Source organism: Paramisgurnus dabryanus, chromosome 23 (genome assembly GCF_030506205.2).
Source record: "Paramisgurnus dabryanus chromosome 23, PD_genome_1.1, whole genome shotgun sequence".
Lineage (NCBI taxonomy): Eukaryota > Metazoa > Chordata > Actinopteri > Cypriniformes > Cobitidae > Paramisgurnus > Paramisgurnus dabryanus.
Genome location: NC_133359.1, coordinates 22,711,833 through 22,724,333, shown reverse-complemented (window position 1 = coordinate 22,724,333; position 12,501 = coordinate 22,711,833). Strand labels below are relative to the sequence as shown.

Here is a 12,501-nt window from a genome sequence, read left to right as displayed (position 1 = left end):
AGTATATTATGTAAAAAAAAAATGTATGTGAAAATAAAGCACTTTATGTACATTATTGAAGTGTACTTTTTTCACCTGGTAAAGGAGATGGTTCCACACATTGAGGTTGGAATTGTGTTGAAGTGAAAAAAGTCAGATTCCTTCAATATTCCACAGCTCATTTCTTTAAATAAGCGAGCAGTTGCAGTGTCATTACATCCACCATGAAAACTAAAGGCTAATAGGAGATTATGTGCCATCATTGACATTCGTGCAAAGATTTCTATAAAGCGCTGCTCATTATTGCTAAAATTATACCTGTTTTAGCATCTAATCATCTGGCCGTGGAATTAGAGACGATAGCAAATAAAGCAAATTTTATGCTTCAGGTTTAACATGAGCACAAAAATCCACAGGAAGGTTTAGGCATCATGCTATCAAAAAAGAAAAGAAAAAAACACAATCGGAAAATGATTGCACTGTATATGTGCAGTTACACTCCAAAAAGCAATAATCTGTCCTTTAGAAAATAAATGGAACGATTTGAGTATGCATTAAGAAACTAAATGAAAGGACACGAGTTATTACGCTATGCTTCCAAAAGGAAGGCTTGTGATTTGTGAAATGCAATTGAGACCCGACTTGGCCCGCTGACATTTGGTTGGTAGATGAAAGGCGTTTTGCAGGCAGACAGTCACTGGTGTGACCTTTTGAGTGGGGACATGAATTATCTTCCACACATCTAATCATACAATCGCTTGGGTGTTATGAATAGGCTTATAGCTGCCAGGGTCCGTCTCCACTATGATGGTTAAAGGAGCACCTGACCTTCACATGTATAGAATCTGCTGGGGAGTCTGGTACAAGTGTTGGTACTTCTAAACCACACCATCTGTGTGACATCTACGGGTGTCACGATTCTCCAAATCCTCTTTTCGATTACATTTTCGATTCTAAGGCCACGGTTCGGTTCTCAGTTTTTACTAATTTTTTGTTTATTTACAGAACAGGTTGCTATGCCATTTTTAGACTAGACTTTTATGACATATAATATTTGACCTTGAACCCGGAGATGCCCTGCCATGTTAGCCTTGCTAAATATGGTACACGCACATACCTGATAAAACTAAACTTCCTGTCAGATGAACATTCCTGTCAGTACACTGTTAGATGTCGCTGTAGATTTAGCAGCACTGTACTGTAAAAATCCACAGTACTATACTGTATGTGTACATTACAGTACAGTACTGCAGTTCATAATGCATTCTGGGTAAATTTGTTTGAGCGGGAAAATTTTACAGTATATTTTGGTCTTGATGTAACCTTGCTGTAGCCATTGCTGTAATGTGCCAGGTGTACTTGCAATAATCAGTGAAAGTGCGCCAACGTCAAATCACACAGACAGAGGGAGAGCACAACTCTTGGCTGCAGCTGAAGGAGGACGATTGATTTCTGGCAGTTCGGTAAGTTTGAAATATTTCTGTTTCATGAAAACTTAATTTTTAGTTTAAGAATGTTGTCAATAGTTTGTCACAATATTGTTTTAAACGTGCAATGAGAGAGAAAAACGGTCGCCAACAAAGTTTCAATCTCCCTCAGAAAGTAAGCTAACGTAAACGTTACACACAGATGTCTACCGCTGCTTTAACTCGCTTTACACCTTTTTAAATGAATATAGGGTTGTTTTAACTAAATTATGACGGTTTGGTGAGTTTATATTGTGTTGAAAGTGTGGTGACAATGAAACTATTTTTTAACGAAATGGACAAAGACAACCCGCCAGCGCGGTCTTGCAGTCCCAGCATAATGGTCGTTTATCTCGGCGTTTCATCCGTTCAGTTAGCGTCAGAGAAAAGTATGAAGTTCGACTGTTTGGTAAGGCTGACTCGTGGTTGTAAACAGATAGGACTTGACACGCCGTACACAGCATACTGTAGTACCGAACTCCTCCACAGAAGTGAAAACAAGAAACCTCATATTTAACTGGATACATGCATCGAACTCATCGCAGCTTTAACTTCGACCAAATATCATTCAGACCTGGGCTCATCTTAATATCAGATGAACGAAAGGGATTGCCGCGCTTATTGTTGTTGTTGTTATCATATTACGGTATATCCGCAAAAGCAGAGAATATCTTCTCTTAAAGTCGCAATGAAATTGAAATGAAAAACTATATATATGTATTTAATATTGTGGTATTATTAACAAATGACTTATCTGTGAGCTTCATTATTTTTTAAAAATTAGTGTGTGCTCATAATCTTTAATCAAAAATGCAAATCTCCTCCTCTCCTCAAAACGATCTCTCTTCACTTCCGGACAAAAGTATGGCAGGTGGGCGGGGTCCGGGAGAAGATCGCAGCGATTAGCAATTAGCAACACGACCCAACTTCAAACGATCCAATCAGATCTTGATGGAGAAATTCAAATCCAGCCCTGCCTTATTTCATCTCAAAAGCCGTTTTATTCGGATATACGTCACCACGGGGAAAATAAGGCAATCGCTACTTCCGTTTCATGGCGACTTTAAGCGTTTTACACGCCCAGTAAGTTGTCCAATACATTTTTATGGCATATTGTTTCCACCACTTCAGATGCATTACACGCTGTATATATAAGTTTCCAAAACACATCAAATCAATGCACGAAAAGAGAATGGGCTCCGCATTTACGTACCTTTGTCTTCTCGTCTCTGTCATCTGATCCTTCATCTCTGGATGTAAAATAATCCATTATAACATCGTGTAGGAAACTGGCATCACCAGGATTGCTCAGATTTAGGCGATCATGTTTATCTTTAAAGTGAGCAGCTAGCTACTAACTTGTTAAAAAACTTTGCGTGAAATAGTGTTACACCGCAGCCGTCCGGGTAAAACATTAAAGGGACAGTCTTTTTACCTTGTCACTATAAATCGCTATTTTCTGCAGTAAACGAGACATTTTCAGAGATTTTCTGTAGACAAGATGTTATAGAATAATAATAATTTAAAAAAGACTTATTTAGATATTTATATATAATATATAATATAACAACTAATATATATATATATATATATATATATATATATATATATATATATATATATATATATATATATATATATATATATATATATATATATATTTGTTTTACAACTGACTTAACACTTACAGTAATGTTTTATTTGTTAGCATAGCATGATATTAGATTTAAACACTTAATACATTTTTAAATCAATCACTTTGTCTCTGCACAATGAACATTATCAAATATTATTAATGTTGTAAAATATATTGTTCATTGTTAGTTCATATTAGCTAAGGCATTACCAAATGTTAAGGAATAAACTCTTATAGTAAAGTGTTACTAAATTTTCTTTTACCATTTCCTTCACAATGTCTACTTATTTCTATGGCTAACAGATTTTGTAACATTTGTATTTTTTACAGTCTTACCATTGCTTGTAAGCTGGATTGGGTAAGATGGATCATCTTTAAAGGCACCAGGCAAGTACATGATGTACAGTTACAAGTCATGTATTTTTTCGACTGCAATATTAAATGCTTTCACGTCACATGTAAAAGTACACAGGAATGTGCTGATCACTTTTTATTTGTAGTTTACATGAGTGTCCTTGCACTTTTCAGGAGTTAAGGCAGATGTGGAGGCACACGGGTGACACCAGACACACACCAAGCACATTGTTCGGTAAGTTTGCACTTTACCACTACAGTTTCTTTAAATACCCATGTATACACTCATTCACAATTCCCACACACAACACTGTAACACGACCATACACAACATGTACACAATTGTCTTAGTTTGCCATGTAGAAATATACAAACAGAAATATTCAGACTTTGGTTATAAGAAATTTAATTTAATAATTGTATTTATTTAGCAGAGGTGTCCCTGGACTTTATTGACAAAAGATTTTGTTTTCAGAATAAAAAGTTGTGTCCAAATCAGTAACAATTGTACTTTCTGTTCAGGACATTCAATCATGACATGATCCATGTGGATGCTGTCCATTGAGGAAAGAGTTTGTTCCGAGGTAAGTGAATCTTCTGTATTTTAATGTAATTAGGCGTGGAACAGTAGAATAAGAGCAAAAGGTTTCAGAATAGGAGTAAATTCAAGGCTGAGTTTAGTTTTTTTAAGAATCTTTTTCTATCTTATATTTGTTGACTTAATGTTTATGATATTTCTAACAGGTTTCTGGATAGAATTAATTCCAAAGATGGGAAAAAGTGCACATCCAGACAAGGAGCAAGCAAAAAGACAAGGAACTTGGTGCAGAGAAAAGCTGTGGCCATTAACCCCCATGTGAACAGCTTCATGCAGTCCCTGATAGAGTTTGAATGGGCGACTTCAAACTAAAGGCCACTGTGGTCTGTCTGCCACAGTTTAATTTTTAATTTATTTTTAGTGTTCAATGAAATTCAAGTAGAATATTTAAAACTATGGGCCAGTGTTCTTTTTACCACAGTGAAATGTTACCTTTTAGTCGATGATGGACTTTAAACTGAAAACTTCAAACTATGGAACAGTGTTCTATTTGCCAGAGTTAAATATGTTACAGCAGGGGTCTCCAAACTTGTTTATACTTGTTGATTTTATTTTATGTTACTTGATTATATGTTTATTATTGTTTAAAATCTTGTTTTAAATGTTTTGTTTCAATTAAATGTTTTTTTAAATAAAATTTTGATACAAACATTGCTTGGATTGCCTTTTAATTCATTATGTCATGTCAAGGATAGCATTTTTACCATATTAATAACTATAGATTTAAACCTAAATCTCTATCTATTTTATATAATATTATTGTATTAACTGTAATAAGTAATAAATAGTATTTATGGGTCAATATAGACATTACAGTAAATTACTGTAAAAATAGACTACTGTAATAAAATATTGTAAAATTACAGTACAGTACTGCTTTGTAACTATACAGTACTAGTTTGTGTACTGTAAAATGGTATTACAGTACAGTACTGTAAACCCAAAATACAGTAACTTACTGGCAACCGTGCTGCCAGTACCGTACTGTAAAAATACAGGGAAATCGTTAACAGTGTACCTTACCTTAAAAACGCACTTTTCTTACCATCCGACGAGATTGTAAGACTATACCAATAAGTCATGTTTAAATTCTGTTTCATAACTCTTAAGTGACTGAAATAAGTTGTTGTGAAACTTAAACAGATGTCGGTTCAGAGAAACGACTAGTCCTGTCACAGACGCCGTTCTGCTGTGCACGCATGCTTTGATTGAGTTCAGCTGAAGGCAGGAGGCGCTTGCTGTTTCTTTGTTTCCCATGTAAAGAGCAGCTCGCGTGGTGTCTCCTGTATCTGCCATGCTATCTTTTAACTGGCTGTAGCTAGCTTAGTTAGAGGAGGTTGACTCGCAGCACTCAACACATGTTTTTTTTTCCGCTTGGCAAGCCGACCGGATGTGACATGGGGGCATAGCAGCATCGCACTCACATTATCCAATCCAAACCAAACCATGCCCCAGCGCGATTGTCACCCCTCCCTACTCCCCCAGATGCACGCACTCACACTGTACTTTTTATCTATCCGAGTCCGGGCGCGCTTTCGTCATTAAGATGCGATTGTTTTGAAAAAAGCAGGAAGTAAAGCTCTCTCTTAACACTGGAACCCACTGAATGATAAGTCTGTGTATTTTATTCGGAGTTGTTTGGTGCGCGATTACAGACAGCCCTCTCGCATGTCATCATATTGCTTAGTTGATCTGTCACGTGTGCAGCTCGGACATTCACGTAACCCCGCTGCGCGCATCAAAAGGTTTTTACGGAGGCAGATGAATGTGAGTGGTCGCGCAACTGACGTCTTCACCTTTTGAATCGCACTCAGGCGCGATTGCGCTCACACCACAGCCCAAGTGAACCGCGCTCCGGCCCACCTCTGCAACCCGGCCGCCGTGCGATTAACCAATCCGCGCCGGGGCACGGAACAGAGCGATAACACTAGTCTAACAAACCAGGCTTTGGGGGTCAAATGCGCACGAGCGCGGTTTGGTTTGGATAGTGTGAGTGCGCCCTTAGTGACATCATTATTAAAATACACACAGGCTTATAGTGACACTTTGTAGTTTTTCAACCTTCATAATATATTTTCAAGTCCCTTGTGATGGTACAACGACTTAAAATAGTTGGAATAACATGTCTACAATAGATTGTTGGGGTCTGTATAGCTTTTACTTGTATCTTTAAACTTGGGGTTTCGGGTAGTAACCCAAGCACAGAACAAAAAACTTCAAAAATCTGCTTTACAGCATACGTCACTACTTCCACTTCCTCAAACGCAACTATTTATTTTCCTGATGTTTTTGTCATGGCCGAAGCAGCAACTAAGAAAAAGAAGCACAAGGTTTTGTCGGAGGAGACCAGAAAGAGAAAAGGGGAGAGTGACAGAATAAAAATAAGGACGAGGATCAATATTCACTCGCTGGCGTGAACTAAAGGAGGAGGAGGGGTTTCTGACCGATGCTGACTTGGCCCTCATGTTTTTGTACTAGTTAGTAATGTTATATTGCTTGCATATTTAAGTCCTGTCTGGTGCCCGAACACTATTTTTTTAACGTGAATTTTACTGGAGTCTACCTGAAGAGTGTATCATGTGACACTGTGGCGCCGTGGTAACCTAATGCACTTATGACACGGCGATCCAGGTTTGATTCCTCTTTAAGGCAATTTTTTATATAAACTTTAACCAAGCGACCATTGTTACAACTGGCTTGTAAACGTGAGCTACACAGTCTTTTGGCGTTTGAAAAAAATAAAACCCATGAAATTATTTTCATATGACATGCTGGAAGAAACACTTTGTGACCTAAAGAGTTGTCTTTTTTCCTTTGCGACAGTGCTGCGGCGCTTGTGGCCTCTAGGGGCGCCTTTAAGTTGACTCGCTGTTCTAGTTCTACAAACTTAGGCTGAGCATTAAAGGGATAGTTCACCCAAAAATGATAATTCTGTCATCATTTACTCACCCTCATGTTGATCCAACCATGTAAGCATGTCGTTCATCTTCGGATCACAAATTAATATTGTTATGATGAAATATGAGTGCTGGAATACTCCTCCATTGGCTTTAAGGGGGCTCAAACTTGTCCGTCCAGAAAGTCAGTGAAGAAAATGTTTAAATAGTCCATGCCACTACAGTGGCTCAACCGTACGTTTCTAAAGCGACGATAATACATTTCGTGTGAAAAAAACAAACAAAAGAACGACTTTATTCACCTATTCATTTTCTCTCACGAGAGCTCCATGACGCATGCGCGAGAACTGAACTGACGACGGTCTTCTTCTAATACTACTTGTTACTGGCGGCTCACTCCTTAGGCGTATTACCGCCACCTAGTGTGCAAGATGAAGTGGTGGCATAGCCGGAAGCGCTAAACTTTGTTTACAAGCAGGTGTACGCGCGCGCGGTAGTTAAAACCATTATTTGTAAATATGTCGGCCGATTTTGACGTAGATGAAGACTTAAATTTTTTTAACCAACCTTACTTATTCGAACCTGAATACACAGACATTGAATTGCAAGAGATGGAAGAGGCTGCCGCTGCAACACAACCGCAGTGTCAGGCTTCCGAAAGACAGAGAGCATTGGAGAGCTGGTGGTGTAAATGTAATCAGTGCCAGGCGATGCCAACTGAACAGGAGAGCATGTGCTGCATCGAGTGGGACATTGTCATGCCACAGCTTGAAAGTTTGGATAACGCAGAAAATGGGACAAGTGTATTTACCTGTATAACCGAGGATCCTGGTTTTCCGCCCCTGCTAAGTCAAAGTGTTTTAGAAGTTTTTTTTAATTTGCCCAAAGTGAACTGGAAGAGACGTCCGAGGCCAGAAGGACCGGCTGGAACTTTATCTATGGAGTAAGTAGGTTTGTTTTGACTGTAGAATAAATTACACGTGCAGCCTAGCTTTTTACAATGCGTTTTCTTTATCATCTATCCCCATGTGTGTAAACACTTTCTAATTCTTTTTTTCCCCCGTTTACAGTCAGTACAGACTGGTGGCATACCGTGTGGTTCTCGAATGGATATTGAAAGGTGAAAAACTTGGAAGACACAACAGAAAAGTTCTTCCATCTTGTGTAGTGCGAGCCATACGGGAAAGATATCCCTCACCCTCGGGAGTATATGTTGGTTTCAAGGATGCCGAAGAAGCTTTTATGCTAATGTAAAGAAATTAAAAGCAAGTCACTACACTAACTTATTTTTATTTTATTTTTTTGAATATTTACATTTAACATTTCTGTGTATTGCTGATATACTTGTTAAATAAAAATGTTAATAACAATATATTGTCTTTTGTTTGTAATTAAGGTTTACCAAACAGTTTTACTTTAGATGTTAAACAGAATTTTAGTCAGAGAGCTGTCTTTATTACTGTAATAGATATGCACAATTTTTTATTATCAACAGTTTCAAACACTATATAAAATTTTTTCTAGCGAAACAAAAAAATATGTAAATATGCATCATGAGAAAGCATTTCACCAAACGAAAAATCTAACAAAATAAGAAAAGGCCAAAATATGTTTTACAGTACTCTGTTGACAGTCTTTTACTTGGAAAACCTTGACACATGTTTTGCAATAGCAGCCTCCTTGTCCGGTTTGGGTTTTGTTGCAATATTGCACGGTATATCAGGCAAAGAAACTTGAGAGGAAGGGTCCTTGAAAAGTACAGTAGGGTCACTGCGCCGTTCGTGTACCCTTTGTAGAAGTTCATCCCTGAAGTTTTGTGTTGTTGGTTCATAAATCTTCCTTGCCAACCAATCTTTATTTTGCTTGGGGAAAACAATGTTGTATCGCGGAACACCTGTTAAATTGAAATATATACAGTTGTAAGGCATTATTTTTTGCCCTAACTAAATTACCTTGTCTATTTTGCTCTCGGTCAGTGTGCATGTATAATTCAATTGTGCATTTTGCATTGTCAGCACCCCACTTTTGGGAAGTTGATTACTTGCCTGAGCTGGTTGTGGCCTGTTGACGGTTTACATTTTCATTGTGATCCATGACAGCAAGTTGAGAACGAGCTGTCATCGAGGAGTAGTGAAAATGCAGGTTCTTTCTGCAGTATTTCAGAAGAACAGAATGGTAAACCTCAAGACTGCCTGAGGAAAAAAACAAATTTTTAGGTTTTCCCTATCCATGTGAATTTTAAACCATTTGTTTTCACATTTACTTGCCAGTGTGCTTGAAGAGGGCCATTTGCCTCATGTCCTTCAACAGATTGGGATGTAAAACCAGTGTTGATAGTGTGCGGAAGGCTGTGGACTCTTTTCGTAGCCATCGTTTCCTCCTTTGCTGGTCATGGGTGAGGTCATCGTGGGCACACGTTTGTTGACGTCCATTTTCTTCCCACGTGTGTTCACCGCAAATGTGATGGAGCAGAGATTTCCACTTTGCAGTCAAAACCTGTTTAAAACATTTTTACAATGAAATTTTTGATTAAGGGTTTGTCTACATCAGATGTATAAAATAAATATTAGATAACAAACCTCTGGGTCACCGTTGCAGGATGCACATGCGTACCACAAATGGTTGCATATGCTTTTAATCCATGGCTGAAGGTCTACATTTTCTTTCTTTTTAGAAACTGATAGTAATTTCTTGAAGAAACCTGCAAAACATTATGACAGTTATTTATTATACATTATGAGATTGTGGGGTAAACCTAGTACATACAAACAGTGTTTATATTATTGTCAAACTGTAGTTTATGCAAAGCCGCTTTTATGTACAACAGTAGTTAAGAAATAAGAGTTATTAAAAAAATACATATGAATTAGTATGGAAAGATGTATACCCTTCACTACGTGCCAGATGTCAAACTCATGATGAATTTGTGGATAATCAACCCTCATGATCTTTCTAATAGATGGGGATCTGTCCGTAGTCATCACGTCAATGTCAATTCCCATTTCCAAAAGAGAGTTTAGACCTCTTTTAAAGCCTATGGGCTCCATGCCAACAGAGCTTGCTGCTTCTGTAACCTTGAATTTTTAAAATTATATAATTAGATAAACACATGTTATTCCTTCATTAGATTAAAAGGTGCTTTAATCAATCTCGGTTGGCGTAAACAATTGTTGATTTTTGTATTATTATCAAACAAAACAGAAGCTACCTAGAGCCTCTCTCCAACTCATCCGTGTACTAACCCCCCAAACCCACCCCACATCATTCTAGTCGGTTACTGGCTGGAACAGTTGGTTATGTTTTGTGCTACGGGTCACTCTGTTTGTGTTGATTAGGCTGTCTGTAGAGAACATGTTTTTTTTAAAAGTGTGTTCAGGAAACAGACAGCTAGTGGATACCTAGGAGATGTTTGTTGTATGTAAAAAAAAGTTTTTTGCCTAAAAAATGTGTGAGACCGCTTAGAGCACCTTTAATAATAATACACAATTTAAGTAAAATAATAATACAAAACACATTACATATAAATGTTGATCAATTAGTGACAATATCTGCATGTACACTGACCTGCACCAACTCGTAGTGAACAACCTGATTCGTCGAATCATCCATTATACTGTATGTACAGTACTTTGCTGAGAATCCAGGGCTGCAAAAAAACACCAATAATGATTTAAATTTAAAAATGGCTAACAAGGATAAAATAGTTTGCAACTTGTTATACTTATACACGCAGTTTAGATTTAAACTTACCTGTCATTTCTCCCATCTCCTGACAAATGAACTCCTTTTTCCAGAATTTTTTGTGTCCGCAAGCCTTCCAGCAATTTCTCCTGTTGTTCTTTGTACATAACGTCTACAACCGGGATTAAGTAAGAGGACTGGATAGCGTAAAAGGTGGTTTTCTTTGGTATTTGGAGGTTGAGTAATGAAGCCCAGTCATCAATGTCTGCATATGTTGTAGTCCTGGACCTGGCCTGTAGACCCGTTTGCAATTTGGTGTTGGGGGAATTTCTCACTTGAACTGAGCTAGTGGGTCTCTAGACATGAAAAATCACTGAGGTGCTCATCCGCCATAGTGCCACGAATTACATAATAGTCAAGTCAAATATGTCCGCCATCGGATGATGATGAAAATCTAACTTCTTTGTTTCTGATTGTTAATACACATGTAATACCACTAATTTGACTAATTATGGTATGTAGAATTCATTTCAGCCAATGATATGATCATATTGGGTGATTCTGACCTTGAAAGGGCATGGTCAAGGTCGTTTTCCTATTCTGAAGAATCTCAAAAGACATGTACATGTGAACTACAACCCCAAATCAGAATAAGTTGGGACACTGTAAAAAATTGTGAGTAAACTTTTATTTTATTTACAGTAGAATATAAATAAAATATCAAATGTTGAAAGTAAGAAATTTTGAAATGTCATGCCAAATATTGGCTCATTTTGGATTTCATGAGAGCTACACATTCCAAAAAAGTTGGGACAGGTAGCAATAAGAGGCCAGAAAATTTAAATATACATATTAGGAACAGTTGAAGGACCAATTTGCAACTTATTAGGTCAATTGGCAACATGATTGGGTATAAAAAAGCCTGTCAGAGTGGCAGTGTCTGTCAGAAGTCAAGATGGGCAGAGAATCACCAATTCCCCCAATGCTGCGGTGAAAAATAGTTTTTTGAGTTTCTCAGAGAAAAATTGCAAAGAGTTTAAAGTTATCATCATCTACGGTGCAAAATATCATCCAAAGATTCAGAGAATCTGGAACAATCTCTGGGCGTAAGGGTCAAGGCCGGAAAACCATACTTGATGCCCGTGATCTTCGGGCCCTTAGACTGCACTGCATCACATAGAGGAATGCTACTGTAATGGAAATCATAACATGGGCTCAGGAATACTTCCAGAAAACATTGTCGGTGAACACAATCCACCGACAATTCACAGTTGCCAGCTAAAACTCTATAGGTCAAAGAAGAAGCCATATCTATACATGATCCAGAAGCACAGGTGTTTTCTCTGGGCCAACGCTCATTTAAAATGGACTTTGGCAAAGTGGAAAACTGTTCTGTGGTCAGACGAATCAAAATTTGAAGATATTTTTGGAAAACTGGGACACCATTTCATCTGGACTAAATGCGCCCATTCAGACATCGTCTCTTTCAGGGAAGACCTTGCATATTCCAACATGACAATGCCAGAACACATACTTCATCAATTACAACATCATGGCTGCGTAGAAGAAGGATCTGGGTACTGAAATGGCCAGCCTGCAGTCCAGATCTGTCACCCACAGAAAACATTTGGCGCATCATAAAGAGGAAGATGAGACAAAGAAGACCTAAGACAGTTGAGCAACTAGAAGCCTGTTTTTGACAAGAATGGGACAACGTTCCTATTCCTAAACATTGGTCCTCCTCCAGCTGTTCCTTATATGTACATTTAACTTTTCCGGCCTCTTATTGCTACCTGTCCAAACTTTTTTTGGAATGTGTAGTTCTCATGAAATCCAAAATGAGCCAATATTTGGCATGACATTTCAAAATTTCTTACTTTCAACATTTGA

The 12,501-nt window shown here is 37.9% G+C and overlaps 1 long non-coding RNA gene across 1 annotated transcript; it reads left to right on the top strand.

Moving 5' to 3' along the window:
* The first annotated feature begins 1,150 nt into the window (after positions 1-1,150).
* Positions 1,151-5,044, top strand: LOC135781751 (uncharacterized). The gene is made up of 3 exons (XR_012335847.1): positions 1,151-1,442; positions 3,412-4,019; positions 4,180-5,044. It is a non-coding gene; the product is annotated as an uncharacterized lncRNA (long non-coding RNA).
* The last annotated feature ends 7,457 nt before the right edge of the window (positions 5,045-12,501 follow it).